We start from the raw sequence: 22,857 nt of genomic DNA, 5'->3' as shown, positions 1-22,857 counted from the left end.
AGTGCAGATGATAGTGCAGTTCTACACGGCCATCATTGAGTCCATCCTCACCTCCTCCATCACTGTGTGATACGCTGGAGCCACGCGCACGCATTGTGCGCTCTGCTGAGAAGGTGATCGGCTGCAGACTTCCATCTCTGCAGGACCTGTTTGGTCTACATAATAGACCTATTTTTACTTTTTCTCCTATAGTAGATTTAAATAGATTTTGCAATGCTTGTAATTTTTGATTTTATACATGTTGTTTTATTATAGTTTACATTATTGTTTCATGTTGCACCGAATCAGCAAAGCAAGTTCCTATGTTTGTGAATTCTGTTCAATGGCAATGGCAATAAACCTTTTTCTGATTTTGATTAGTGAGATGAGCTCCATGGTAACGCTCAGGGGTGGGGCTTGAAATTCACTCTCCTTTGGCTCACATCAACAACAGTTTTGTGTTCCTTCGAGCTTTTGCATTGCATGGCTCCAATTTGGCTGAGCGGCCGCTTTGCGCTCCAGCGGCATCAGTGGTGGTCCCTCTGTGCTGTCCCGTGTAAACTCATGAAGCAGAGGTATAAAACAACTGCACTCGTGTTCTTCTGACTGTAGCTTGCATGGTTCATTCGCACTGATCTCTGTGTGTAACGGACCAGTCGTTCAGCGCACCATAGTCATGTGTACAGCAAACAGATTAGGCGTGTTGAAGCGCTGGGCTCCGTCTGACACAGACAGACACAGACACACACATGTCGTTCAGTGCGTTTATCCAGTCTTGTTGTCACGCTTGACTCAAGACACAAACATTTCTGTGGTATACTGCAGGATCAAAAACCCCACGAATAACTTAACCTGGCCATAAATATTTGCAATAATTGGAAAAAACTGTTAATCTTGACATCCCTAATATTCTCTAATGTATTTAGTGTGGAGTGTTCAGTGATATGTGGGAAGACAGGGTTTCCTTTAGGAGACAAAAACAAGTTCATTAATTTCTATGCTGCATTTCTTTATATGAATTCTATATCACTACCAATACCGTTTATAATATTCTCACTAGTGACTACTACAAAATACTACTAATTGAGATCCATAAATCAGCCACGTTTTCTCATACAATGAATGGATAAACTTCACCTTCATCTATGGGTAACTGAGTGACGGCTACAAAAGGGGAAAATGAAAGGGCAGGTTGTGTGCGTCATATGAAGCTTGATAAAGACCAAAGCTCAAGACTAATATTATCTGTCAAAAACTTTAAAGGAAAAAGGCATTCAATTAGATCTGCTTCCATTATTTTGTGTTATAACAGCCCAAATCTAGTTTATACCGACAGGTCAAACTAATACATTTTACATAAAAGCTTACAAAATATGAAGGCTCCTTAGACAAGAAAACCAGTAATCAAAAAAACATGTGCTTGCTAAAAATATTAAGCAGGAAAAGCCAAAATAAGGTGAGTCACTGGAATTTAAAAACACATTGAGGTCATTAAAAAGGAACACACAAATGACTAAGCGCTGTTGTATAAACAATAGATGTTCATCTTGCTCTTCCATGGAAGAAAAAAAAAGTATTTACACAGGCTTTTATGGCCGTATATGGAATTTCCAACGCTGTATATTTATAGGCTTTCATACGGGCTTTCCGTAATGCCGTTTAAATCAAGGCTCTCGTAAAGTGTGGTAGGTTTTGTTTGTCTATGGTATGAAATCACACCGCGCTTGGTTGACATTGTAAGGCCGGGTACAGGCTAATGAAAAAGAGAAACGGTGTTAAGGTAATGAAAGAGCTTATGACCAATTCATTTTGCACATTGAAAAGCCTGCCAGTGCAAGTCAGATCATGCATGTTATAAGGCCATATCGGTTGTGAAGCCAACATTGTAAAAACTGTGTTTATATGCTCAAAAATACAACGGAAGCCTACACGTGTGCGTACGCTGACCATGGTGCTGAAATTACATTCTGGCACTGCTAGCTCTCACCACATCAGAAATATTAAACCTAAACAGCAGGAGTAGAACAAGTCAAAATGGCTGAAAATCTACTCTTGTCTGCCATGGTGTTTGCTGCCAGTTTGACGGCATGATTAACACCGGGGCTCTGGCGGGGCTAAGCTGCTCAAATATATTAGTTACACCTGCATTTGACTAGTCATTCGGCCCTGCTGTGAGGAGAAGCTGCATTCGCTAAGTACGCTACAAAAATCCAACAGTAATACGATTACGGTGCTAATGATATGGGGAGAAGCCAGAGTAAACAACTGCCTATGGCTAAAATGGGCATCAAAACAGCACCCCTGACAGAGAGGGTCTTTGTGAGTAATTGTAATTGAGCAAAAACAAAATAATTATATAAAAAGGAGTTTAATATGCAGCGATTTGTCAATGGATTGCGAAAAGCATAAGATTCCTTTTTTCAAGTAGTACTTCAATACACAGTGTACGACTGTTTAAAACGTGTACTGCCTTTTTCTCAATCAAAAGTAATGCACAGATCAACAAACACTTCGCGTCCCCCTTTGGATTAATCCTAAGTGTTCACATTATACACGGAAGGAAAACCATCAGCATTAGTCTTACAATGTTCGGACTTAGTTATATGAAAGTGTATTCATCTTGAGAAGTTATCGTTATCTCACAAATGAAAGCTAAAAGTAAAACCAGCTCAAATGGCTTTTCATCATCAAGAGTATACTTTGGAGAGTAGTACGTAAACAACTGACTGTTCTTATAGCTAAAACGGGCACTGCATCACGCCTGACGGAGACGATATTTGTGAGTAATTCTGTGTAAACACTTTAATCCAGCGATGACACTTTGTCGGAGATTGGAAAGAGGCTCTGTGGCGGCACATGGCATTCCAACTGCCTGATGGCGCCAACCAAAGATGTTGCGTTGTGCTGCATTGTCTTGACAAGAGCTCTCCAGGCTGCAAACTTTTGTGCTTCAAGTGCAAGTTTAGCAAGTAGCACATCTTCCTTTGGGTGATGGCTGTGTGTGTGTGCTCGGTCTGCCAGGTTACAGCAAAGGCACAATTCACAGTGAAGTGTAGCAAAAAAGTACAATCAAAATACAATAAATTAATGAATGGAAATGTCAAAGTATTGTGACCTAAGCTGTACTCGAACCAGAGGGTTGTTTATACGCGAAAATGCTTAAAATACAAAACTTGTCTGAACGGTAGAGGATAGGCTAAAAGTCCTTTTAACACAGCCCTCGTCGCTAGGGTTAAGCTTTGACTCTATCCTGCAACATATGTTTGAAGTGGAGTTTTTTCAGTTCCGTTTCACGAAGAGAAGTGATACAAAACAAACCTCTAACCTTTTTTGGTTTTTAATTCAAAGTTACAGCCACGCCATCAGCTTCTTTCCTCCATTTTGGGTCACCATCACCGATCCCTGACTAGCAGCAGTGCACACAAATTGTGCATGTTTTCCCCAGATGTCCTCTCCATTTATTTTGGTCTATATTTGCTTGAGTATGAAGCTGGATAGCAACACCCAGTGAAGATTTTTAAATCAATGTAATAGTTGCAAAACAATCTGAACATAAACAAACCAACACAAGGCCACAAATGGTTTTATAAGACACATTTTTCTGCCAGGAGACAGCGGCGTGCATCTGTCAGACAGTGGAAATGTCAGTAGAAATCTTTTCATTTGCATCTGCTAGCCTCCAGTCCAACATTGACACAGCCTGAATGCCTCTAAACGGCCATTGACACGCCGTATTTAGCCACATCCACCTTGCGGCGACAATTAATTTAAATGTCTTTCCCGCCGGCGAGACGAGCCTAAAGTCCTTCTCTTGTGCATCTGGGCGTATCCGTCGCGTTTCTGTTTGTTTTTTTATACTGTGGTAATGTTGAAAAATGGGCAACGTTTTTCCTTCATTGGCTGAAAAAAGTCTGGCGGTGTCATCGAGGAAATCATTTGTAGACGTATGCGTAATGCGAGGGGAATGTATCGAATCAGAGTGGCGTGCAGACAGGTCGGGGAGCTGTGGTGAAAGCGGGATTGTAGGTTCTGTAGTGTCCTTGTGGCTGATTAGGAGTAGATTGAGACAAATAGAGGAGGGATCTGCCCTTCTGTCCAAACCCTTAGACCACTTAGTCCTGTATCACAGCTGAGCGGGCCAGAGAACAGGCTGCAGGCGGTTACAGAGGGAGAAGTGAGTCTGTAGGAAGGGCTGGACATGTCCTTATAGTGGCAATGTGTAAGTGCAGACAGTCGCCCAGAGCAATGACTGACTGTAATGTGTATGTATGGGCCGGGGATGTAGAGTGTTACAGTGTAGGATATGCCATGTGTGAACTATAAGAGCTGGTCATCCATTTTATTTGAATATGACCTTCAGAGGAGCATGTTCCCAAGTATTTTTAATAGAGATAAGAGACAAAATTGAGAAAATTAAGGTGCAGACTTTACTGAGAACCAGGGTAGAGATGAACTAGAGGTTAAAGGTATTTACTGTAACTCATTACTTTTGTAGAGCATTAAGCCCAACACTGATTACACCCCATCATATTATTGTGTGAAATGTTCTGTTTTGAGAGAAAAGCAGAACATTGCAGCAGAGACTGAGCCCAGCACACTGGGACAGCTCCATGCACAGTGTGTGTGATGTGGCAGCTGAGAAACAGTCACAAGTGTGCAGACAGGGTCCTGCATACTGTAACTGTGGGGGTTTAGTCGTGCTTGAGCCAAGAATCCACACTCGAAAGTGGATTACAACAGAAAATCTGTCTGGCCGAGCCATTATAAGTATAGACTTTAAACAACACATAACAGACGGAAGAAAATGTTTCCCCAATTTGTCTAATTTATGTAAAGCTGTCACACGCCCTCATATCAGCCTTGAAACTCCAATAAAGGTTGATATTTTGTTTGGGCTGACCAATTATCAAAGTGCTCATTTTGGAATAGTCCAGGATATCACCCCTGCACGGGTCAGTGGGTAAAACTTCTGCCAACGCTTCACTTTGAGCCCTAATTCAGTCTGACCAAACAGAAGCAGCTCTGGCTTAGTACCTTAAATACCTTTAAGGACACTTTTGAGCTTTTAACCATGTTCTAACATTGTTCACACGCCTTAAGTTGCATTTAGCTTTCACACTAGTTTGATTAATTCTGGTGAGAAAATCTTGTCCCTGCCAACTGTCACCAGACACGTTCTGTGAATGTCTCCGGTCTTATCACGATCAGTACAACTGCTTAGTGAGACCCGGAAGTGAGAGGCCAGCTTGAAATGTGTTGAAAACAGTTTCTTAAACAGTGTGTACAAAACTTTATCTAGGGGGCAGCAGAGATCCAAATGTAAATTGATGTTATAAACTATTATTTTCTGTTCTAAAACATGATATGCCAAACTAAAGGTACTCAAGAGAATGTGTAAAGGAAAAGAACACAAACAATGCATAATCTTTGTCTGACCAATGTAACAACTGCTTAAAGGAAATACGGATTTATTTTACCACTTATGCACAATTATGGAACTGCACAAAATGTAACTACACTTTAGTTAGTTGGTTAGTAAAACAGGGTTGCAGTTGTTGTCATATTGTTTTTCCTCATTGTAAATCAACAATTTGGGGAAAATTATCAAAAGGCTTTATATATTGGCACTAAAATATCAGAGCTTATCAATCAAACCTAAAACAACATTCCTTCATATGCGCTTTACACTGCCAGCTTCACAAACAGATGTCGAAACTCCCCCTATCACCAATCATGTTCAGACATTTTGCAATTTCCAGAGATAACCAGGTGAAATAAATGTGTTAGAGAAACAAAATCAAAGCTCTTCACATTGTAATGGTGACCATCAGGCTTTATCTAAAGGTGCTCATTGAGTAAAATTGTGTTGGTTTATTTTAGCACTGGTTAAATTTAGACAGGATTTCACAGGCTCAGTGTGAGTCAGGAATCCACACTCTGAAGTGTCAGCATTGTTGATAAAAAGCCACGTTTGGCCAATTTTTACGGCAACAAAAGTGTTAACTTGAACCTCAAACTATTTATTTTACAAGACAGATTTCTGAAAATACAATATATGACAATTACACAGGAATTATAATTTTAGTAGCAATATGAGTGCAATAATATATTAAAAAAAAAATGGCCCAATGTTTGTATCATTTTGGAAGCAGAAAAAAATACTACTTCTACGTCCTTATTGAAGTAAAGCCGCTTTTACTAGTTTATTAAATTCTGTAATTACATGTGTTAGGGCATCTTTTTTTAAATTACCACTCATATCCTGCACCAAAATATATAACTAAAACAATAGTACAGGTTTGCAGTCATCCTTTTGATGTCGATAGTGCTGGTTTAAGCTGAGGTGAAGAGGCCTAGTCGGGGATATTGCTCCTGCACGGGTCAGCAAGTCAAACTTCTGCAAATGCTTTCACTTTGAGCCCTAATTCAGGCTGGAGAGGCTCTGGTCTTGTTTTATTAAGAGCAGCAGCACAGCAATGAACTGAACCAATCTTGTGCTTTGTCTTTTAGTTTGTGCTGTTTTCAACAAAAAAACAACCAAAGTGTGCCAACATAACCTTAAAACCCAGCAACAACGCTAAACAACCAAGGGAATCTGAGCCTTTACCACTTAATAATAAATACTCAAAATAGACAAACTACCTATAAAATATATTCTGCATTATTTGAAAGCATGTTTAAAGTAATGAATATTAGCGCATTGGCATTTTCTTTTGTTAGGACTTAATAATGGAAATGTATAGAAAACACACATTGTTTTTCATCAGTTGCACGCTCCCCTTACTTGGATTTGGGAGTAAACGCACTACAGGCCACAGTGGGAATCAAACATTATTTATTTTTTAAATGGTCATTTAAGCAACGTGGCTAACATGCTAATATAAGCATGTAGGTTTAATGAACGCAATTAGACAGCAGAAATGCTAAAAACAAGTACTGCAATGATTTATGGACTTGAAAACAGTGTAGGACATCTCCGGATTACACCCGGATGTAATAATCCGGGAAAAAGTGAGCGATTTCTGAGGCTCAGAGCAAGACTCCCTCGTAAACAGCATGAATCAAACTGAACAGAGCAAAATACAACTCCAGTTCCGTTTTTGGTTTGAGAACAACGTTTGAACATGGCTCCATTTGACATAATCTATGTTTTTTAAAACAAATGTGAATGAAGTAGGCTTTAAAAATAGGTGCTTAAATGTTAAGAGTTAACATAATAAAATGTGTTATTTTGTAAATCATATCTAATATGCTAAATATTCATATATCAAGCCTTCATTTAAAATAATGGGTGCAAACTGTAGTTTTTGACAGTGCTAAATCTAGTTGGAACCCGATATAAAATCCTGACATGACAAAGGAAAGACTGTTCTCATTAAAATGCAGTTCAACTCATGTCCACTGGTGTCACCATTTCACACATCACTTTAATGCAATATGACATTTATTTACACACCTTTCCAAATGTGCAGAAACAATATGTAACCAGCCATAATGATGCATCTTCTAATTACTGAACACACTGCATCCGTCACGCAGCAGTGGTCCACGTTAGTTCCGTCGCCTTCACCAAGGTCACCAACGTCACCCTTGGGTGAACTGGGTGCCAAATCCACTAGGTCTGATTAATAGTGAAATCAACGAGCCGTGTAAACTGCCAGAGCTAACGTGCTAGCAACTCAAAAGATGGCTTCTCCTTGTTGGACCTTGCTTTGAGGGAGGTCTGGCTCGGTAGGTTAAAAATACACAAGCCATCGGCGGTAATGGGGAAAAAAATCTGACTGACATTAAAAAAAAAGAGGAAGCATGGTTGCAAAGGCTATCAAAGTAAAGTCAAAGTGGCAAAATGGAGAGATATTCAGATTGGGGAAATATGTTTGCGATGGAGGAGTGAATGAGGGTTGAAATGGCTTGTGAGGCTGAAATCGAGACGCATAAAAAAGCAAGTCATCCGCAACGGGACTTAATACGGAAGAGCATGTTTTTTCCACCATCTTTCATCTTTCAATCTGCGTTTCATTTCCGTTTGTATATGAATGTGTGTGTCCAATAGCGCTGGAGTTACTCTGTATGTGGCTGTTCAATAATAGCACACAGAGTCATGAAACAGCAATTTCCAATGAGGAGCCAACCATGTGCTTAAGCTGCGTTTTTGAAGTCATATCGTGCAATGTCTTGTTCTTTCTTGATCGCTCCATCCCCGTTTTTATCTCCCTGCTCCCCGCTGAGGCCCCCCCCCCAGCCCGAGTGCCCTCCTTTGCCGGCTTCCTCACATGTCGAAGCCCTCGTGCTGGTGCCTTGCTAATCATCCTCTCCCGCTCTCTCATCTCGCTCCGACCCAAAGTCGCTCGGGGCGCCGAGAGCGGCGGCTTCTCCGTGTCGCACCGGTTGACTTTCATCTCGTCCTCTTCCTCCTACATCCCCCTTCTGAAGTTAAAATACCCTTAACCTTACGAGAAAAGTTGCGGCTTAAAATGAGGGAAAATTACATCTTTACGAATGATGGATGTCAAAGCTGCTGACATTTATTATCATTATATCCTGCAACTAAATGTAATACTGCCTACTATATGTAAAGGTGCACTTTATATTCTGTGAAAGATGGCGTTACCTAAATGGAAAGCAAATGATGCCAACCAGGCCACCGTACAGTACATGTCAGATCTGTGGAGAGGCAATCCACGCTACTAAAGTAAGGATGCATGTTTTTTTTTGTTCTCCTTTTGTTAACATTTGCTTTTATTGTTTTAATATACTACAAATAGATGCGAAAAGCAAGAGCGGTCCGTAGAAAGTCAGTCTTGCATATCTGTCCCATTTGTTCCGACATCCGGCACATTTTTCCATTTTCAAATACACTGCTGAAGTAAAAGTCCAAAGTTATTTCAGTCCAGCTCTTGACAGTCCTCGCAGTCATCCATCTCCTTGTTATAGCTTTTTATGTTGCAGCTGAAAGTGCCACAGGTATCCCTCTATCATTTCCATTTGAGTTTACAGTACATACATCATCCACTCACTTTGGTGAAAAGAACAGTCCTGACCATAATGGATTAAGGGTGATGTCATCTACAGGTTTGCTTCAAAAACCCTCCTGCACCAACTTCATGTCATCCATCACATCTGTATCTGCTTTGTCACTAGTACTCTTTTAATATCCTTTTAATAATATATCACTGTGAACTATATTCTCTACTTCACGTCATGTAGTTTCTGATACGTTGTTTTTAAGAGGCTCTTTCATACTTTTATTGTAAATAGCCTCATGTGTGAAAGAGTCGATGCTTTGTCTGTATATTATTTTGTATTGTATGCACGTTTCTGTTCTTTGCGCTTCTCCCTTATGACCAAAGTATTTCTCGATCAACCTACCTGGGTAAATAAATACAAACAATCGAGTATCTCCGACGTACGTCCAAGTCAAATGGAATGTCGGTATTGAAGACAGAGACGGCGCCTCATTAATCTCACTTCAGGATTTATGAATAAGAGGGCAGGCCAAAACACATGATAGGATGCATGTTTTTCAAAATATGTTTCATCAATAAAAGGACTGATTTAGTGCCAACAATCCAGGCGAAGCGTTATGAAAGCAAACTCTGGCATATTTAAATGGAAACTGCTCGCTAACATTAATATGCACTGTCTGAATTCAAATACATGGCAAGATCATCCATTTAACCAGGCTTGGGGTCAGCGACAGATCCTCAACCCTTTGCACGCCGTTATAAGACTGACGTTTCCCTGTAATACAAATGTGAATCGAGTGTGCAGTTGTCACACCTTTTATCCATTGAACAGTTTTGCGTTTGCACATTCTGCAGTTTGAATGTAAATGTGCTCCACTGGTAAAGAGTGAAGTCATTTTAATGGGGTTGGGGGCTGGTTGTCGATGAGTTCATTGTTGGTTTTGGTTTGATGGACAGTCACATTATCCCTATGGAACTGCCCTATAGGAGCTAATGGCTTTCCAAACCAACAGCCACTCACTGGGTCATGAATTACTACAGTAATTCAGACATTTGTCACTTCACACAATGGAGAAATCCCTGTTTAATCATTCCCTCATTACTGCCCACCATTATTCCAACTCATCTTTCTGTCTCGCAGCTTCCTTTTCTCCTTTACTTTCCCTACCTCCTCTTTCCTTCCCTACCCCATCTTTTTCCCACACCCCTCCTATCTCCTCTCCTCCCTCTCCCTCTCCCTCTCTCTCTCTGACAGTATTGCTCGCTCTATCTCGCAGTCCGATGCTTGACGCTGCCGGAGACGGATCGCGTTCTCTTTCTGCTTTTGGAATCGCACACGCGTCGCACTTTGATACGGGAGAAAAAGAGTGGAGGGGAGCGAGGACGGGATCGGCGAGCGGATACAAACACCATTAAGGGGAAGGAGAGGCGGAGAAGAAGTGACAGACAGGACAAGTCAAAGAAAGTGGAGAATCTCCCTTAAGGAAAGGAGACGAGGGAGGGATTTCTAAAAATACAAGCCAGCTTATACCCTGCGCTGTGGTGTTTGCCCGCCCTTTTTCCGCGATTTGCCGCATCCTTCTCCCATTCAGTACCTGTTTGGTGGGATTAACATGACTTAAAATTCAATCAGCGCCAGCAGCCTGACGGAGGAGAGCGACAAACGCGTGCAGCTGGCGATAGGCGGGAGAGCAAGAGAGACATAACAGGAAGAGTGAGCGAGAGAGGGGAGAGAGCGCGCAGGGATGGGTCTATGTCCGCGGAGCCTGCACGAACAGATGAGGGTCGCGGTGGAGTGAACTGGAAAACAAGGTTAGTAATTCCATCTTTGATTTTCATCTGAGAAAGGGACAGGGGGAAGATGAGGGAAGACGGAGACCAAAAAGCTGGAAGAAGTCATGAGAAAAAGCTGCGTGTTGCGCAGGGGAGAGATTGTAGGGCACCAAAGTAGCCGCAAGGGAAGATTCAGTGCATGTAGCAGATTTGGTCCAGGTATAATGACTTTGGGAAGGCTGTGCGGAGTTTGATTGACAAGAGGAGGGGAGGGTGGGGTGGGGGGGGGAGGAGGGTGGACTTTGGAACCGGCTGACATTTATGGCGTGAATCAATAGCGCCGTTGTTTCATTGGAGGGGATGCAGAGGCGAAAGGGAGAAAAGCGAGGAGAGGACCACGGCTACTTACAAAAGATGTCTGCGTGGTCGCTCCCAGTCTTCTCTTTTTGGAGCGATTCAAAAGGTTTCAAAGGAGGGTTTCGCAAAACTATTGATCCCGGTTCATGGACAGGTGAGGGGAGGGGAGGAAGGGGGAAGAGATGGGTGGTGGCAACGTGAGGAAATGAAAAAATAAAAAGGATTTAGGGCAAGCTGCGGGCAAAACGTGATAGACATGTGTGATTGGAGTAGTGGTAGGGTGATGCATGTACGGGGGGACTCGAGGAGGGCAAAGAGGAAGGGGGGCAGTGGCAAAGTGAGGGTGATAATGCACTAGGGAAGGAGTCAAGTCTGGTCGAAGCACTTACTCTGTATCTCTTCACAGATCCAAACTCTTTGTCCAGTCAAGGTCGGCGTGAAAGAATGCCCACTACTGACAACGACTAAGAGTTACACAACAAGAGGAGGCCTGTAGACACACCTAGCAAGCCACTTTAGGAATGGAGGGGAGACAAAATAGGAGGTAGGAGACGAGTGCAACGGTGGAAGGAGGATGTATGGAAAGAGAAGTTTGGAAGAATCGGATTTTGCGTCAAGCATGGATTTTTTCTGAAGTCTCCATTTTCGGAATACAGGATCGAGCGGCGAGTAATTTGGGATTTTCCAGGTTTTCTTCATCTATAGAAGCCCCCTAAGAGGATATTGGAAAACGGAAAAGGGGGATTGATGGAGCTGGCTACGCTGACCTATACAAGAGTTTTTTGATACCTGTGTGGCGAGGTGTTGTGTGTGTGTGTGCGATAAGCAGCAAAGGAAGAGACTAACGCCAGCTACCAAAACCCTGCTGACAGAAGACACCTGGGGCTAGCGTACACACAAAAATAACACAACACCCACGCGCACACATCCCAGGGAAACATGTGGAGCTGATCTGGATTATAAAGCCGCACAGACTGAACAGGTAACGCCGATTTCTACCGTATTGTCCACTTAAATGTGCTTCAAAAATAAAATGTGAACATGTACATTGTGGTTGTATATGCTTGGTTGGAACGTCCAGGGGCTGAATCATTGAACACGTCAATGGCCAGCGCTCACACAGGACTCTGCTTCCATAAATAATAAAGAGAGATGCATTCCTAACACAAACACAAAAGGCACATAAGAGACAGGCCTGCCCCATCTGTGCATTTCAAACTCCTGATGTAAAACAAAGAGCAACAAAGAGCAACATGTCTGCTATTGGCTCTGCAGAATGGACGCTTTCAGCATGAAAGTTGAGGTTAAACAACAACGTCCAGAAATGTCAATGAATAAGCCATGGAAAAAACCAGTGTACTGAACATTTTTCAATAAACCATTGTGAGAGAGGGTCAAAGATACTACAGGCCTCGTCTAAATAACTGTAGATGCAGAAATCTTGTGTGGATTAATGAATAGAGCATTTACTCCCAGTGAACTAGAACATCTTTTTATAGTTTGGCGGCTGGCTTCACCTGCTTCATTCCTGTTTGGCTTTCTGTATCTACTCTATTTTATTCTTCTCTGGGTTGTATCATAAATCCTTCTTCGTGTAAGGTTTTGCATCCGATGACCACAAACTTGACCCCAGCAGGTTTTGAATCTCACACCTGCCCTGCCGTGAGGTTTGGTCGGTTGCTATGCTGCACGACAGCTCCAGACTTTGTTTAGAGGCCTTCTTTACGTAAGCTAGGGCCAGATTTGGTGCTGTGACATGAGAGATCAGGGCGAGTGAATGGATATATGGAGAGGATCACAGGGGCATGAGGGGGAGTAAGACCAGGGAGGTGGAGTGTAAAACCCGGGCTTGACTCGTGACAGAGATGTACGGCGAGGTCAGATGGAGGGTTTTGAGAAGTCAGAGGAGCAAAGGACGACGGGGGAATTGGTAATGAGATGAGTAAAAGGTAAAAAATAACAAGTTTAATATGGCGCTGTATCTGCTTTTTGCAATCCCATTTTTTTGAGCTCATAATTAGTCCGTTTACTACAACAACTATTGTAGAATTTAGATGAGAAGTAGTAGGAAATCAAGAGGGAGATTGTGTTAAGTTTAAGAATCACCGTTAAATGAGTTGATCTTGTTTTATAGTATAATAAAGCCGATTAAGGACCATTAAGCGAAATTTTTAAATTCATCTATTGCTATGTGAAAATGATCTTTTATTAATTTAATATTACAATCAGACTGACAACAAGGAGTCAGTTTAGGAAGGAACAATGTGTTTTTAAATTCACTTTTACTGCTCAATGTGTAGCCTTTACAAGTGCGTGTGGTTTCCCTGGTGATTTCTTCAAACATTTTTCCACTGCTTTGTAAAAACAGGCCGTGACCATGACAGAAACACGCTTTAAGGTCACATGAGACATTTCAATGGCCAGAGATACAAAGCACGACAAGGAATGAAGAATGCAAGCAGTGGTGAAAATAAGGATGGATTAGTTGGACGAGAGACAGACAAAAAAAAACAAGTAAAAGTTGCTGATAAAGCGTCGGAACAGAATGGACGATGTCGGGAGACAGAACTGACAAGACAAATAAAGAAACTCCAGCACTGATTGATTAAAATATAGCGAGAAGACGACACTGACGGCGAGATAAAAAGGTTAAAAGATGATTGGCTGTCAGTGGATAAAAATAGTCCAGGAAATATTTTAGAAAGACAGATGGCTATCATTATTACACAGCTTGGTATTGGATTACTGCTTTCTCCTGTGGTTTTGCAAACTTTCGCAAAACCGCACTAAATATTGGAAATAAAATGAGCACGATCAAAAGGAAGAGGGGACTACACCAAAGATTGAACCCCAATCAAACAGGGCCAAACTACCATTCACTTTTTAAATTAAATCGGTTCAAATCAGGACTAAACTATGACTTCAGTACCAGGAAAATGAGTTAATGCACAAGCAGTGACCCCCGTACGCCATATCGAGAACCAATAAATGACCTAAAGCTATGATTGCTCATTGCAAACATAGAATCACTGGCACAATAATGAGCTGAACAATGAGTGTTCCTATGGGCTTTTACTTGTACGTGGACTAATGCTACATATTGTATGAACGTAGCTTGGGAGAAGAAAGAACCATCACTCAGAGCACTACATATTATAATGGAGACAAAGGACTAAATCTATATATAAGTTGTAGTATGAGCAATCAGGTTGACATAACTATGGTAGTGTAGCTCACGGTTTTACATAGTATATCCTCAGTCAAAAGGAAAAAAAAGGCAGTTGGAAATGAATCGAAACAATTAAAGTTGCTTTGTTTGTCTGAACCTGATCCAACACATCCATGGTGTCGATACCCAGGAGACAAACGCCGCGATAAAGTCTGGATGTTGCGCGAGTGCTGATGCTGAAGCTATTGTCTGGTGTTCGAGGGGCGACTGTCAGTACGTGGGAACAGATGGGCAGCTCACTGTCGGATGCGGGGAACAGAGCCAAAACGAACAGACCGGCAAATGAATGAAGCTGAGGCGGGTGGAGATGGCAGAAGCGTGATTGAAAACACAGATCAATTAATTATGGAGGGAAAAAAAGCATAAGGGCAGTGGCTGTTGCCGGGTAGAATTCAGACAGAACATTGGAAAGTGCTCACGTTGAGGTAGAAGGCGATTGAGTGTTCCATGGGGGAATTTCCCTCACTCTAATCATGATGTAAATAAAGTAATGATGTTTATTACTCGTTGTGAAAGCAGCGCTCTGATTGGCTGCGCTTGGGTGGTCCGCCCCAGTTTCTGAAAAAAAGCTCTTCTAAACCTAAAATGAACACATGTGGATATTGACAACGTGCAAAAAAGGTTGTGAGAGCTAGAAATGTAAATACTTCCACCGTTTGCAGTGCACTGTAGCTTTAATTCTTCCAAAACTGTACTTCTAATTAACCCCACCAAATGTACTATAATGACAAGTTGCAACACTTTGACTGAAAGCAATTATTTCCGCTTCCACTTTTAAATGATGATGGATCGTACAGGTGAAGGTTGGATCCAAGCTTAAGGACTTAACCAGCTTTCAGACAGAGATGAAACCAGGTAGAGGCGGTCGATGTCGAGGGAGGTGGCACTTGACGGATGCTCGGATGGATGGCTGAATGATAAATGGTGCAGAACCAGAGAACATGTTTGGGGGGGAAAAGGAGGAAAAAAAAACATGAAAGGAGACGTCAGACTAGTGCCAGTAGGTGATGTGATGGACCGAGAGGAGGTGAAGCAGGATTAAACCAAGGCTAAGGACTAAACCAGCACTATACAAGTCATAGTCACATGGATCAATAAAGATGGTCTTAATAAACCTTTTCGAGCAGGAATAAACCAAAGCCTTTTCAGAGCTATACTATGTCGAAAGCAGGACTAAACCAAGACTTAAACACATTACAAATGGACTAAATCAGGGTTAAACCTCGACCAATGAATGAAACCAAGTCTAAAGAAGGAAAAAAAAAAGGAGAAAAAAAAGAACTAAAACTGAACTCAACCAGGGGTAAACCAAACTTGACCCAAAATTATATCAGGGTAAACCAGTATTAAACCCAGAATAAACCAACAGGATGGAAATGAGGCGTGTATGGACAAAGTCAAAAGGACTCTCGAGTGATGCAGTGATTGATTCTCGGGGCGTTCTAAGATGGACGGGTGAATGACAAATTGTGCAAGAGGTTGAAAAAGAGAGATGCTTTTGGAGGCTGGTGTCGGGGGCAGCGACGGGCCGGGTGATGGACAGCGAGGGTTGTAGTGATACTGGGAGAGAGGCTGTAATTACTGGACTGGCTGTTTTAAGATAAGGGGACACGCAGCCACGCATGCAAGGGCCACTGGGGGACTATGGGTAATGAACAATGAGAAGGTGAAGGAGACACTTGGAGAGGGACATGATGAACGAGAATGGGGATGAGGGAATAATGTGGAATAACAGTGTTGGAGAGGCTTCAGATGACGAGAGGGCCGTGTGGTTAGAGGAAATACGTTTGTAAAAATGCATACACTTTAACCATTTCACACACACAAAAGACAAAAACAATGCAATAAAACTGCAGAAAGGATTCTCATTAAACTGACTATATTTTGAAAGTAAACCATTCTAACTATCCGTAGTAAAGCATGAATAAAGACTTTCACATTTCAGTTTAAATTGAAAAAATGAGCAGAGAGAACAGGAGGTGCATGAGAGTGATGCAACAGTTGGCCTGACACCGTCATTTAAAAAACGCTGTGGTGAGGCAGGAGGGATCAGGCATAAGTTAAGAGGCATGGATCTTGTTATTGCATGTTTGAGGATGTGTAATTATCCCGGGCTGAAAGGATGGGAGGAAGTGTGTGTGGTAAGCAGCGCAGACTGCGAGAAAGATGGAGGGATGAGGGGATGAGTAATTAAAGTGTTGACAGTCTGTTTAGGCACAGCAGGCGACTGATGAGCAGAACAAACTGTAACCACGCCAACCACCGGAGGCCAACCTAGGGGATTTTGGGTGGTTTACGGGACAGGCAGGGGCAACCGGCGCAGGCAAAATGGAGGTCACAACACCCACTAGTCCTTTAAGTGATGTTGTGAAGACTTAAAGTCAACTTGATACCAGCAACACCTTTGAAAATATGTGTCGGCCTATTACAGGGGCAAGATTCTTCAGAAAAAGCAAGAAATAGACTAAAATGTAGCAAAGATAGTTGGCAATTTAATACCACATAACAAAAAAGACCTAACAATAGCATAAATTAGACTAAAATGTAAAGTAAAAGCTAAAACAAGGTAAAAACCAGCTCTGAACCAGGACAATGGCTCAAAATGACACCCAAAGGCATTTAAAGAAAGACACATTTTTACGAGTGAATGAGTTTCATCACTTCATCAGTTCCTGTGACATGATTCTGGTAAATAACTGCCTTATATCTGACTGAAGGGAGACGCCTACGACAAGTCAATAAACTCAAGATGGCCCTTATCAGTTACAAGACAAGGGATGTCACGCTACAAGAGTTATGATGATTGTGAGGGGAAATATTGCAATGATTTTACGATTAATCACAATTATCAGCAAAAAGAAAGGATGCGTTATGTTTCAACTTGCAAATATTCCTGTGAGAGGAAAATGTCTTAATTATAACAATTAACCTTGCTTCCATTTTATACAGAAGATTATTAAAAACACATCAATTAATATAAATCTAAGATTATTGGTTACCCATTTAAGCTATTAAGTATTACATCAGTTATTAGTGAGATGATCTCCGTGGTAACGCTCAGGCGAGGGGCTTGAGACTTTTAGAAGTCTCCAGCTGTGTGAAAATAAAAACAGTGTTAACAGGATTATGCTCTGGCTCTACCTGTCTCCTCCTTCTTGGAGCTTGTGCGTTCAGTGGCTCCACTTTTGGCTCGAGCTGAGCGGCCACTTTGCGCCCCAACAAGTGCAGCCCCTTACTCTGCCTAGTGCAAACTCATGAAGCAGCGGGCATAAAACAACTGTACTCATGCTGATTGTTGCTGTTGCAGTTGACTTGTACTAGTGTGGACTGCTGTGTGTAACGGCCCAGTCGTTTATCCACAATCATCATAAACAAATCAGGCTTTATGACAAGATGGGCTTTGTCAAACACACACACACACACGACTGCCCGTGACTCGTCGTATCTGAGATATTTCTGTGCTATACTGTAGTGTCCACAAAGAACCTACCGTAGCCATGACAACCCTAGTGACAGAGGAACTGAATAAGCTATTTTGATGAGTGGCGGAATATATTCAGCCTTGAAAACTTGTGTTCATTTTCTTTTCCTGTGACCGAGGTGTTACACAGACATTAAAGAGTTTTTTTTTTTTTTTTTAATCTGCTGGGTAAACCACGCTTGACAAATTTACTTTTCAGGTTGATCGAGATGCACGTTCACCCTCATCTGTGAAATTGCAATGCACACCACACGGTGATAACATGATTCCAGTCATGATCAAAACATTTCCGTTCATCAGTATGTGTTCTGCTTTGCATGTTCCAACACCTGGCTAATGCTGCTACTGCTGCTGCGCTAACCAGCACTGAGCACCTCGGTTATCCATTCCTGCATTACAGGTGTGGTGAGCAGATGCAGCAGTTAGTGAAGCTCAAATGGGTCAGTGTGGAGCCTGGTGCAGGAGGATGACAAACCCTTAAATAAATGGCAGGGACGAGTTACAGGTTAGGTTACTATTGAAGTCATGTAATAAGGGGCAAATGCCTCTCTGTTGTCTTAAATTGGTTGTCTTAATTGTTGTCTTAATTGTTGTCTAAATTGTTGTCTCAATTGTCGACAAACAATTAATGACAAATATTACAATTTGATTTCTCAAGCTGTTTACAAATTGGTGCGCTTGGTGTGAATTACTAAAAATGACATTCTTGAATAAAATATTAAAATTCAACTCATCTGTCAACCCTTAATTTACAAATGAAAAAGAAAAAACACAAAAGGAAGTGGGTCGATGGGTCAGGAAATGTGAGGAAGGATCCAAGGTACAGAAATACTTCAATAAAGAATCAAACAAGAAGCAGAGCGCTGAGAAACTTCAAAGTCCCTTATCAAGCCCTGAGGAAGACGTGGTCGAAACACGTCGCCATGGCACAAAAAGTCTAATAAAAATACTTATTTCAATTCAAAGTGCCACAGATCCCCGACATTTGATTATTAAGGATCAAACAAGAACTGGTTTCATTGACCTCCATGGCCCTAAAACCATAACCCTGATTGACTAATTATTCAAAGAAATCTTTTGTGAACACGGCTCGAGTATCAACGCACCAACTTCAGTGTATAGCACCTGTCAATCAGAGTCTGACTGGGCAGGACATGTGGACATTCGGGTGCACTGCTTGTATACAGAGGTGCGCACACAGCAGCGCCCTTTAATCCTTAGCAAATGAACACAAACAATCCGCCAAAAATAGCAAGATTACTTCTAAGAATGGAAGTGAAAGAAAAGCAGTGCAATGGACGATTTTTCGGCGATTTGGGAACGCAGGCGGAAGTGCGCATGCGCACTCCCCCGTGCGGACTGATACAACACACACGTGAGTTTGTTTTTTAGCGCAACGGAGCGCATCGCATCGCTCGTCTCCCGTAGATTTCTGTCCACTTCTGCGTCAGCTCGAACTGTCTTTCTCAGTCTTCATTTTGCCCCGTACACTGAGGGAACTATATTATGATAGATCCATGCGCTTAGGCACGCGGAAACATGGGGACGAACCGCACGCAGCTGCAGGTGAGCGATAGGTGCGTTTTATGATTGATACGTGGCAGGACAAATGATTTATCCACGCCACGAGGAACTATGATAAAAAAATTTGCTGAAAAAAATCGTCCATTCCACCTTTAAGCCTGGATAGACAAATGTAAATAGGAGTAGAGGGCTTAAGACAAGTGTGAGAAGAAAGACAAAACCGCGAGCGCATTATACTGAGGGTGATGTAGGTCAGTTATTGTGCTGCACCCGCGAGTTGCATCATGCCAATGTATGGGTGCTAGCATAACTATCAAAATATAGTATTTGTTGTATTTGGGATAGGTGTGAAGAGGCAAAGAGAATTGAAGTAATTTGGGTTGAAGAGGTCTTTGTTAATTGACTAGAACTCTGTCAAACCACATACGTAATGACTAGTGTAAGTGTTGGGTTGTAAAAGAACAAAAAACATCCAATCAAAACCAATACCCCAAAACTAGAGCGCTATGAAATATTATGCTTTTACTTTCACAACCACTCTCGATATATAAAATAACGTTGAACGAGGTTAAAGATTTCTAGGCATTGCAATTTAGCCCGGTCGAGCTTACACAGACGTCTCGCTTCTAACACCTTGTGAAATAAAAACCTTGCAGTTTACAAAATATATTTCTGCTGTTGTCAGTTGTCAGGGCTTGATCAATCCATAGTGCATCCTCACCATCATCACTAAACATTACCTTAGGTCCAACTTGCCCTTTTGTGGTGGAAAACAAACGCACTCAGTAGTCATCAGATACCTTTCAACATCAATTTATGGAAACCTGGACCTCCTTTTCACACATCGGGAGGCTCGCGGTGGATACACGTGGCTGATTATTGAATGTATTCTTGTTTGTCCTATACACGCTTAAAGGGCAAAATCAACTACATTCATCAAGAACATTTGAATACCACATCAACCAATTTGCCTGGACTTATTCCATTTAATGCAGTAACTATGCCCTTTAGAGCAAACAGCAAGAAGTAACTAGCTTCAAATACATATCGTTCTCAAGCTTGGATCATAATATTGACTTACAAACCCAATTTATTATTGTTTCCCATCTCTAAATAATCCAGACCATTTACTATAAAATTCCGTGTTTAATGCATAATTAGTTTTAGCATGATTCATCCCCCTGGTCACAGTCTTTATGTTGAATTAAAAATGTATTAATGTGCATGGACGACAACTTAGCCCACTATAGTGTAGAGGGAAAAAATATGTTTTTATACTTGGCACCAAATACATGTGCCAAATGTGTCTTGGCTAGATCTAGTTTAGGCGTAGGAGTAAACCTGGTTGTGTCTTTGTATTCCTGGTTTAATCCTTGTTTAGCTTCATTTTAGCAGTCTGCAATATTTTACCATGTATTTTAAACCTGACACAACCGTCATCTTTGCATCAGATTTACTTTAAATACAACACAGTCACAATATTCTCTCTAATAGTTGCTTAAGCATAATAACACTAACCTGGACTAACCTCCTGAGTTATGATCCATCTTGCAGGCAGATACTATAGTTCCAGTGAGAATCGAGAGACAAGGTGCGTATTTATAGCAGCACAAAGCCGCTGAAGGCTCAGGAGCGCTGCAGCCTGTGCAGCCTGTGCAGCCTGTCTGCTGGGATCATATAGTGTGTGGAGCGGCCTGGATCAGTTCAGATGGACAGACCTACAGGGACCAAACATCCTCGGGTGATTGGCCCGTATATACAGTGGCCTACAGTGGCCTACAGCTGCACAGGAATGAGCCAACAGAAGGCAGAGATTTCACTTTATCCCGGGGCGGTTATTGTTGCTACAAAAGGGACACCTCCACATCTTTAATACAGCGTTTGGATGGGAAAATGTGCCCAAAAAGTGTTGCCCGTCAACCACACGATGTCAACGTCATGTATTCATTACAATCTGGTTTGGTTCTGGATTGGCTGAGAGCACTATGGTTTATTAAAAATGTAAAACACAAGCAAGAATGTCATAGTGTAAAAAGAGCAAGAAGTAAAACTTACAATAAAGTAGTAAGTAAAGTAAAAAGTAGAAAGCAATAAAAAAAATTATCAAAAAGGAAAACATAAGTTAAAGCAAAACGTAATTTTTTAAGAAAAACGTAAGTACTTAAATAAAACGTAAGTAAAAAGAACTCAAGTAAAACGCAAGTAAAAAGTAATTACTCAAGCAAATTGTTCAGTAAAAAGTACTAAAGTAAACGTAAGTAAAAAATAAATACTCAAGTAAAACGTAAGTGTAAGTGCTAAAGCAAAACATAAGTAAAAACTAAGAAAGTAAAAAGTAAATATAGCCGCAAGCGGCAATGATCGGCCCTCGCCACGCCGCCGCCACACCGCCGCCACGCCGCAAGAGGAGGGGGCGCTAACGCGCCCCAATTGTCCTTTTATTACGCCTACTGCTGAATCTGTGACGCTGTCACATCTTCTCCCCTTTGTTTTACCATCAAAAAGCTATTTTATTTTGAATTCTTGGCAAAATGTGCGGCTTTGCCGCACAGACACCGTGACTCTTTGAATGAAAATGTGGATCACTTTTGATGGTCCTGAAGATGAGTCTCACCAAATTTCAGGTTAATATGTCTAACGCCCTGGGAGGAGTTTGTGAAAGTCTAAAGTGTAAACATGTTCTGGCGATTTCCCCATTGGAATAACATGAAAGGTTTCGGTCATCGTTACGGCAACGCCATAACAATTATGACATGGGTCTCATTGACTTTTTTGATGGGGATGCTAAAATTGAGTTGTGTGTCAAATTTCATATAATTTCGCAAAACTAAACATTTAACCTCCATATAAAATCTGTAGGGGGCGCTGATGCGCCAAATGAATTTATTTCACTTCAAGTAGGTTTAGGGCAAAGAGTTTAACAACTGATTCTAATTTGACGCAATTCGGACTTTATCTGCGCAAACGGCAGAAATTTTAAATATGGGAGATTTCTGAAATTCTAGCTACAGTTTGCGGCTTCGCCGCACCGAGACCGTGAGAGGTATCAATGTAATTTGGATAACTTTTGATGTCCCACTCCTCAGTAGCATTTTCACCAAATTTCAGCTTTTTAGGGCCAACGCCCTGGGAGGAGTTCGTAAAAGTACGACGTTTGGAAAAACTCCGAAGTCATGTTTAGCCATTTTTGAAGCAATATGGCCGATATTTGGTTGGGCGGACGGCGTTGCCGTAATAATATTTTTTACTTCTCTTGTCACCATCTACCTCTGCGCCAAATTTCATGATTCTACGATCAGATTTTTTTTGGGTCATTTCCCATCTCTCAATGCATTTTTGGTACATTTGGGGGCGCGGACGCGCAAATTTTTTTTATTTTAGAAAAGGGAAATAGCCAGAATGTAGAGAGGCACGATTTTTAGAGGTGTGAACATTTTTGTGACTTTTCGTCAATGTTCACTGGGTGAAAAATAGGGGGGTTGGTCCCGAGGAGGAGGAGGAGGAGGAGGAGGAGGAGGAGGAGGAGGAGGAGGAGGAGGAGGAGGAGG

The 22,857-nt window shown here is 41.7% G+C and overlaps 1 protein-coding gene and 1 long non-coding RNA gene across 2 annotated transcripts in view; one reads left to right on the top strand and one right to left on the bottom strand.

Annotated features, from left to right (window-relative positions):
- The window catches only part of LOC140372094 (pyruvate carboxylase, mitochondrial-like), a 340,452-nt gene that overhangs the window by 111,790 nt on the left and 205,805 nt on the right, over positions 1-22,857 (bottom strand). The window lies entirely within an intron of this gene.
- On the top strand, positions 10,222-12,123 carry LOC140371706 (uncharacterized). The gene is made up of 2 exons (XR_011928481.1): positions 10,222-10,757; positions 11,482-12,123. It is a non-coding gene; the product is annotated as an uncharacterized lncRNA (long non-coding RNA).

Source organism: Eucyclogobius newberryi, unplaced genomic scaffold (assembly GCF_026437365.1).
Source record: "Eucyclogobius newberryi isolate DKJ021-1_F unplaced genomic scaffold, fEucNew1.0.hap1 SCAF_22, whole genome shotgun sequence".
In the NCBI taxonomy this organism is placed as follows: domain Eukaryota; kingdom Metazoa; phylum Chordata; class Actinopteri; order Gobiiformes; family Gobiidae; genus Eucyclogobius; species Eucyclogobius newberryi.
The sequence above is the reverse complement of the archived record's forward strand: the minus strand, read 5'-3'. Positions and strand labels throughout refer to the sequence as shown.